Genomic DNA, 6,000 nt, shown 5'->3' with positions numbered 1-6,000 from the left:
CCAACCATGCCATCCAGGTGCCCCTACCAACCACTATTCTAAGCACTTAATATATACAGCTTTTAAAAAAATATTCATAAACACTCTATGAGTTAGGTTAAATTGTTGTCTTTCTTTAATGATGAGGAAACTGAGGCAAAGTTGAAATATCCTACCAAATATTAAAAGGAACTGTAATTTATGAGAATATGTATGGGTGGTGAATGTACTGGATGTCACCGAATTGTTCACTTTAAAATGTTTGATTTTATGGTATGTGAATTTTACCTCGATTAAAAAAATTATAAATGAAATAAAATAGCACAAAAGCAATAAAATAGCACAGTTATAATGTAGGAAGAAACTAATAAACCAATATAACAATGCATATTATTGAAAAAAAATTCTGTATTGGTATAAGGAAAACAATTATACTAGGTCTCTTCATCACAGTATATATAAAAACAAACACCAAATGGTTTAAAGACATAAACATGAAAGGAAATCTGTATCTAAAAAATGGAAGAAAATGTAAGAGACTATAGAATGGAAGATTCTCTTAAACAAGACCCCAAGAGGCAAACCATAAAGAGGAACATTGAGGGCTTTACTATATCAAATTAAGTATTTCTGTTCAGCATGAGACATAATGTACTAACTAATGGCTAGGTAACAACTGTCAAAAGACTTGAGAGTCTATGTCAAGAAGCCAAAAAAAAAAAAAAAATCTCAGATAAATAACCAAACATTACACCTAGAGGAGCTAGAGAAATAAGAATGAACAAAACCTTAACCCAGCAAAAGGAAGGAAATAATAAAGATTAGAGCAGAAATAAATGATATAGAAACTTAAAAAAATAGATCAACAGCAGATCAAGGAAACCAGAAGCTGGTTCTTTGAAGAGATCAACAAGATTGATAACTAGCCAGACTCAAACAAAAGAATGAGAGAGAAAGAGAGAAGACCTAATAAACAAAATCACTAATAAAAGAGGAGAAATAACAGCCGACATCACAGAAATGCAAACAATTGTAGCAGAATATTATGAAAACCTATATGCCAACAAATTGGACAACTTTGAAGAAATGGATAAATTCCTAGACGTGTATAACCTACTAAAACAAAAGCAGGAAGAAGTGGAAAATTTGAACAGACCAATTATTAGGAATGAAATTGAATCAATTATTTAAAAAAAAACTCCCCCAAAACAAAAGTACAGGACCAGATGCCTTCATGGGTGAATTCTACCAAACATTTAAAGAAGAATTAATACCTTTTCTTTTCAAACTATTCTAAAAATTAGAAGAGGAAAGAAAACTTCCAAATTCACACTATGAGGCCAGTATCATCCTGATACCAAAACCAGATAAAGACACCACAAAAAAAGACAACTACAGGCCAATATCTACATGAATATAGATGTAAAAGTCCCCAACAAAACAAGCCAACTCCAACAATACATTACAAAAATCATGCACTATGATCAAGTAGGATTTATTCCTGGGACGCAAGAGTCATTCAATACTCACAAAAATAACCAATGTGATATGTCACATCAGTAAGAGAAAGGGCGAAAACCATATGATCATTTCAATAGATATAGAAAAAGTATTTGACAAACTACAACATCCATCCATAATAAAAGCCCTCTGCAAAGTAGGTCTAGAGGGATCATACCTTAACATAATGAAGGCCTTGTATGAAAAGCCCACAACCAACATCACACTCAATGGTGAAAAATTGAGAGCTTTGGCCCAAGGTCAGGAACAAGACAAAGATGTCCACTCTCACTTTTATCCAACATAGTACTGGAAGTGCTAGCCATAGCAATTAGGCAATCTTTTTTTAAAAGGCTCCAAATTGGCAAGGAAGAAGTAAAACTCTCACTATTTTCAGATGATGTGATATAGAAAACTCTAAAGACTTCACCAAAAAAACTACAAGGACTGATAAATGAATTCAGTAAAGTCACAGGATACAAAAATCAATGTACAGAAATCTGTTGCATTCTTATACACTAAATGATGCAGCAGAAGGTGAAATTAAGAAAATAATCCCAGGGGGATCCCTGGGTGGCTCAGCGGTTTAGTGCCGACCTTCGGCTCAGGGTGTGAGACTGGAGTCCCAGGATTGAGTCCTGTGTCGGGCTCCCTGCATGGAGTCTGCTTCTCCCTCTGCCTGTGTGTGTGTGTGTGTGTGTGTGTGTGTGTGTGTCTCATGAATAAATAAAATCTTTTTTTAAAATCTCATTTATAATTACACCAAAAACAATAAAATATCTAGGAATATACTTAACTAAAGAAGTGAAGACGTGTACTCTAAAAACTGTAAAATGCTGATGAAAGAAATTCAAGAGGCACCTGAGTTTCTTCAGAGGCTCAGTCAGTTAAGCATCTGCCTTTGGCTGAGGTCATGATCTTGCGGTCCTGGAATCAAGCCCTGTGTTGGGCTCTCTGCTCAGTGGGGAACCTGTTTCTCCCTCTCCCTCTGCCTGCTGCTCTAGTTGTTCACGCTTTCTCTCTTTCTGCCAAATAAATTAAATCTTTAAAAAAATAGAAAGAAATTCAAGATGACACAAAGAAATGGAAAGACATTCCATGCTCATGGATTGGAAGAACAAATATTGTTAAAATGTTGATAATACCCAGAACAATCTATACATTGAACACAATTCCTGTCAAAATACCAACAGCATTTTTCACAGAACTAAAACAAACAATCCTAAAATTTGTACAAAACCACAGAAAACCTCAAATAATCAAAGTGATCTTGAAAAAGAAAAACAAAACTGGAGGTATCACATTCTAGATTTCCAGTTATATATATATATTTTTTTTTTATTTATTCATGAGAGACACAGAGAGAGAGAGAGAGAGAGAGAGAGAGGCAGAGAGAGGCAGAGACACAGGCAGAAGGAGAAGCAGGCTCCATGCAGGGAGCCTGACGTGGGACTCGATCCAGGTCTTCAGGATCACACCCTGGGCTGAAGGCGGTGCTAAACCACTGAGCCACCCGGGCTGCCCGATTTCCAGTTATATTACAAAGCACTAGCAATTAAAACAGTGTGGTCCTGGCATAAAAGTAGACATATAGATCAATGAAATAGAATAGAAACCCCAGAAATAAACCCACAGTTATATGATCAATTAATTTTCAGCAAAGGAGAAATGAATATACAGTGAGAAAAAAGACAGTCTCTTCAACAAATGGTGTTTGGAAAACTGGACAGCTATATGCAAAAGAATGAAATAAACCACTTTCTTACGCTATACACAAAAATAAACTCAAAATGGATTAAAGACCTAAATGTGAGACCCAAAACTATAATAATCCTTGATGGGAGCGCAGGCAGTAATTTCTCTGCTATCAGCCTTAGCAACATTTTTCTAGGTATGTCACTTGAAATGAGACAATAAGAGAAATGAAAGCAAAAATAAACCATTGGGACTACATCAAAATAAAAAGTTTCTGCACAGCAAAACAATCCACAAAACTAACAGGCAGCATAATGAATAGAAGATATTTGCAAATGACATATCCCATAAAGGGTTAGTATCCAAAATACATAAAGAACTGATACAACTCAACATCCCAAACCAGAATAATTAAAAACTGGTCAGAAGACATGAATACACATTTCTCCAAAGAAGACATCCAGATGGCCAACAGATACATAAAAAGATGCTCAACATCACTCATCATCAGTGAACTGCAAGTCAAAACTACAATGAGATACCACCTCACACCTGTCAGAATGGCCAAAATTGAAAACACCAGAAACAATCAGTGTTGGTGAGGATGTGGAGAAAAAGGAACCCTCTTGTACTGTTGGTGGGAATGCAAACTGGTGCAGCCACTGTGGGAAACAGTATGGGATTTCCTCAAAAAATTAAAACTAGAACTACCCTTTGACTCAGTAGTTGAACTACTGGATGTTTACCCAAAAAATACAAAAATACTAACTCAAAGGGATACACACACCTCTATATTTAAATCAGCATATTTATAACAGCCAAACTATGGATGCAGCCCAAGTGTCCCTCAATAGATGAATAGATAAAGAAGATGTGGTGTATATATACAAAATAGAATATTCAGTCATAAAAAGAATTAAATCTTATCATTTGCAATAACATGAAGAGAGCGAGAGAATATAATGCTAAGTGAAATAAGTCAGAGAAAGACAAATACCATATGATCTCACTCACAGGTGGAATTTAAGAAACAAAACAAATGAGTGAAGAAAGAAGAGAGAGAGAGAGAGAGACAAACCAAGAAATAGATATACCTATGGAGACATAAGTCCTGGGGATTAAAGAGTACATTTATCATGATGAAATATAAAAGCAGCATCTGGAGATCAGAGTGATTCTCATGCTAGCCTTGAAGAATCAAATAGCCATTTATGGGAGGGTCACATAAAAAGAACTTTGGGGGTCCCTAGGAGCTGAGAGCAGCTCCTAACTGATAACGAGCAAGAAAGCATAGCTTGGCCAATGCCTGGATTGCCATCTGTAAGACCCTGAGGAGAGGACCAATTTAAACTATGCCAACCCCTGACCCACAGAAACGCATTTCGTTTAAAAAAAGACTTTAGAGACTAAAATTAGTATATCAGTTTTTTATTGCTGCTTTAACAATTTACTACGAACTTCATAGCTTAAAACAACAAAAACTTATTATCTCATTGTTCTAGAGGACAGAGGTCTGGAATGGGCTCCACTGGATTAAAATTCAAAAAAACCCTATATTCAAATATTAATAGCATCTGCAGCATTATTAATCTTTTATATAAATACCACACATCATATAATGTATGAGACTATATACTTTATATAATATACTATATCATGGTATATTAACTTTGTATATATACAGAGGAAAATATGTTATCTCATTCAGATAAAGCAGACCAGATAACTTCATAATACCAAGTCATGGAATAGAATATTTAGGAATTAGAGGTCAATCTGTCCCATCCCCTAGAAAGCCATACATTCAATATGCAATCAATATGGAAAGTGATTAAAGAGAGAATGTACATTCTTTTTTTAAATATTAAGTTTTTAAAGCAGTGAGGATTTATCATTTGGGACTAGCTATATTTCAAGTGCTCAATAGCTATATGTGGCTAGTGGTACCATATTGGACAGTAGATTTAGACAAAAGAGAAAGTCAACAGAATAAAACAAGGAACTACTTCAGGGAAGACAGGAAGATGGAAGTGAGATTGCACTGGGTTAAAAAAAGAGAGTTTCTGAGCTGGTGAGAGGGAATGGAATTTTAGACACGGACAGACCTCAGATGAGAGGTGAAACTCCTCTTTCATTATGATAAGAGGAAAGAAGAAAAGAATGAGTCTGGACACAAAGAGTCTCAGCTAATGGATTCTGTTTTCTTTGGGAGGTAAAAGAGTAAGTGAAGGTGCTAGGGGAGGTGGCAGGGGCAGTTATGGAGTTTTGAGGGAAGTGGGGATTATTTGAAATAGACTCTGTGGGACTGGAAGATAGAGCTGACTAGGGAACCTTGACTATGAAACTGGTGGACAACTGTGGAAGCCTGTATGAATGTGAGGATCATCTATCCAGCTCACACTCTCACATGATTTTCTCCAGCAGCTTTCAGTGGTCTGGTTGTAGGTGATAGAGAAGGTGTAAGATAGTTGAAAGCAATCAGGACTAAGGCTTTTCCAGGTGGATGTGAAAGCGATTATGAAATAAAGGATGTGAGGAATCTATCCAGAGAGTATTTCAAGTAATGGACTTTAAAATCCAATATGAAGTGAAGACAAGAGAGATCTGATACAGAGAGAACGTAGATGTGATAGTTTCCCAGAAGTTCCAACCAGGTCTGGGGCAGTTGATTAGAGAATCAGAAAAACAGGAACTTTTAACAAGAGAGGAGGTGATTGTGTTTATTGTTTACAAAGTTGAACAGTTTTGGTGATGACAAATTCAGGGTGTTAGTGTGAATTGGATTCTGAAATAAAGTAGCTAGGAAGGGCATTGGAGATGAGGAGG

This window comes from Canis lupus, chromosome 28, assembly GCF_003254725.2.
Source record: "Canis lupus dingo isolate Sandy chromosome 28, ASM325472v2, whole genome shotgun sequence".
Taxonomy (NCBI): Eukaryota; Metazoa; Chordata; class Mammalia; order Carnivora; family Canidae; genus Canis; species Canis lupus.
Note: the sequence above shows the minus strand (reverse complement) of the source record.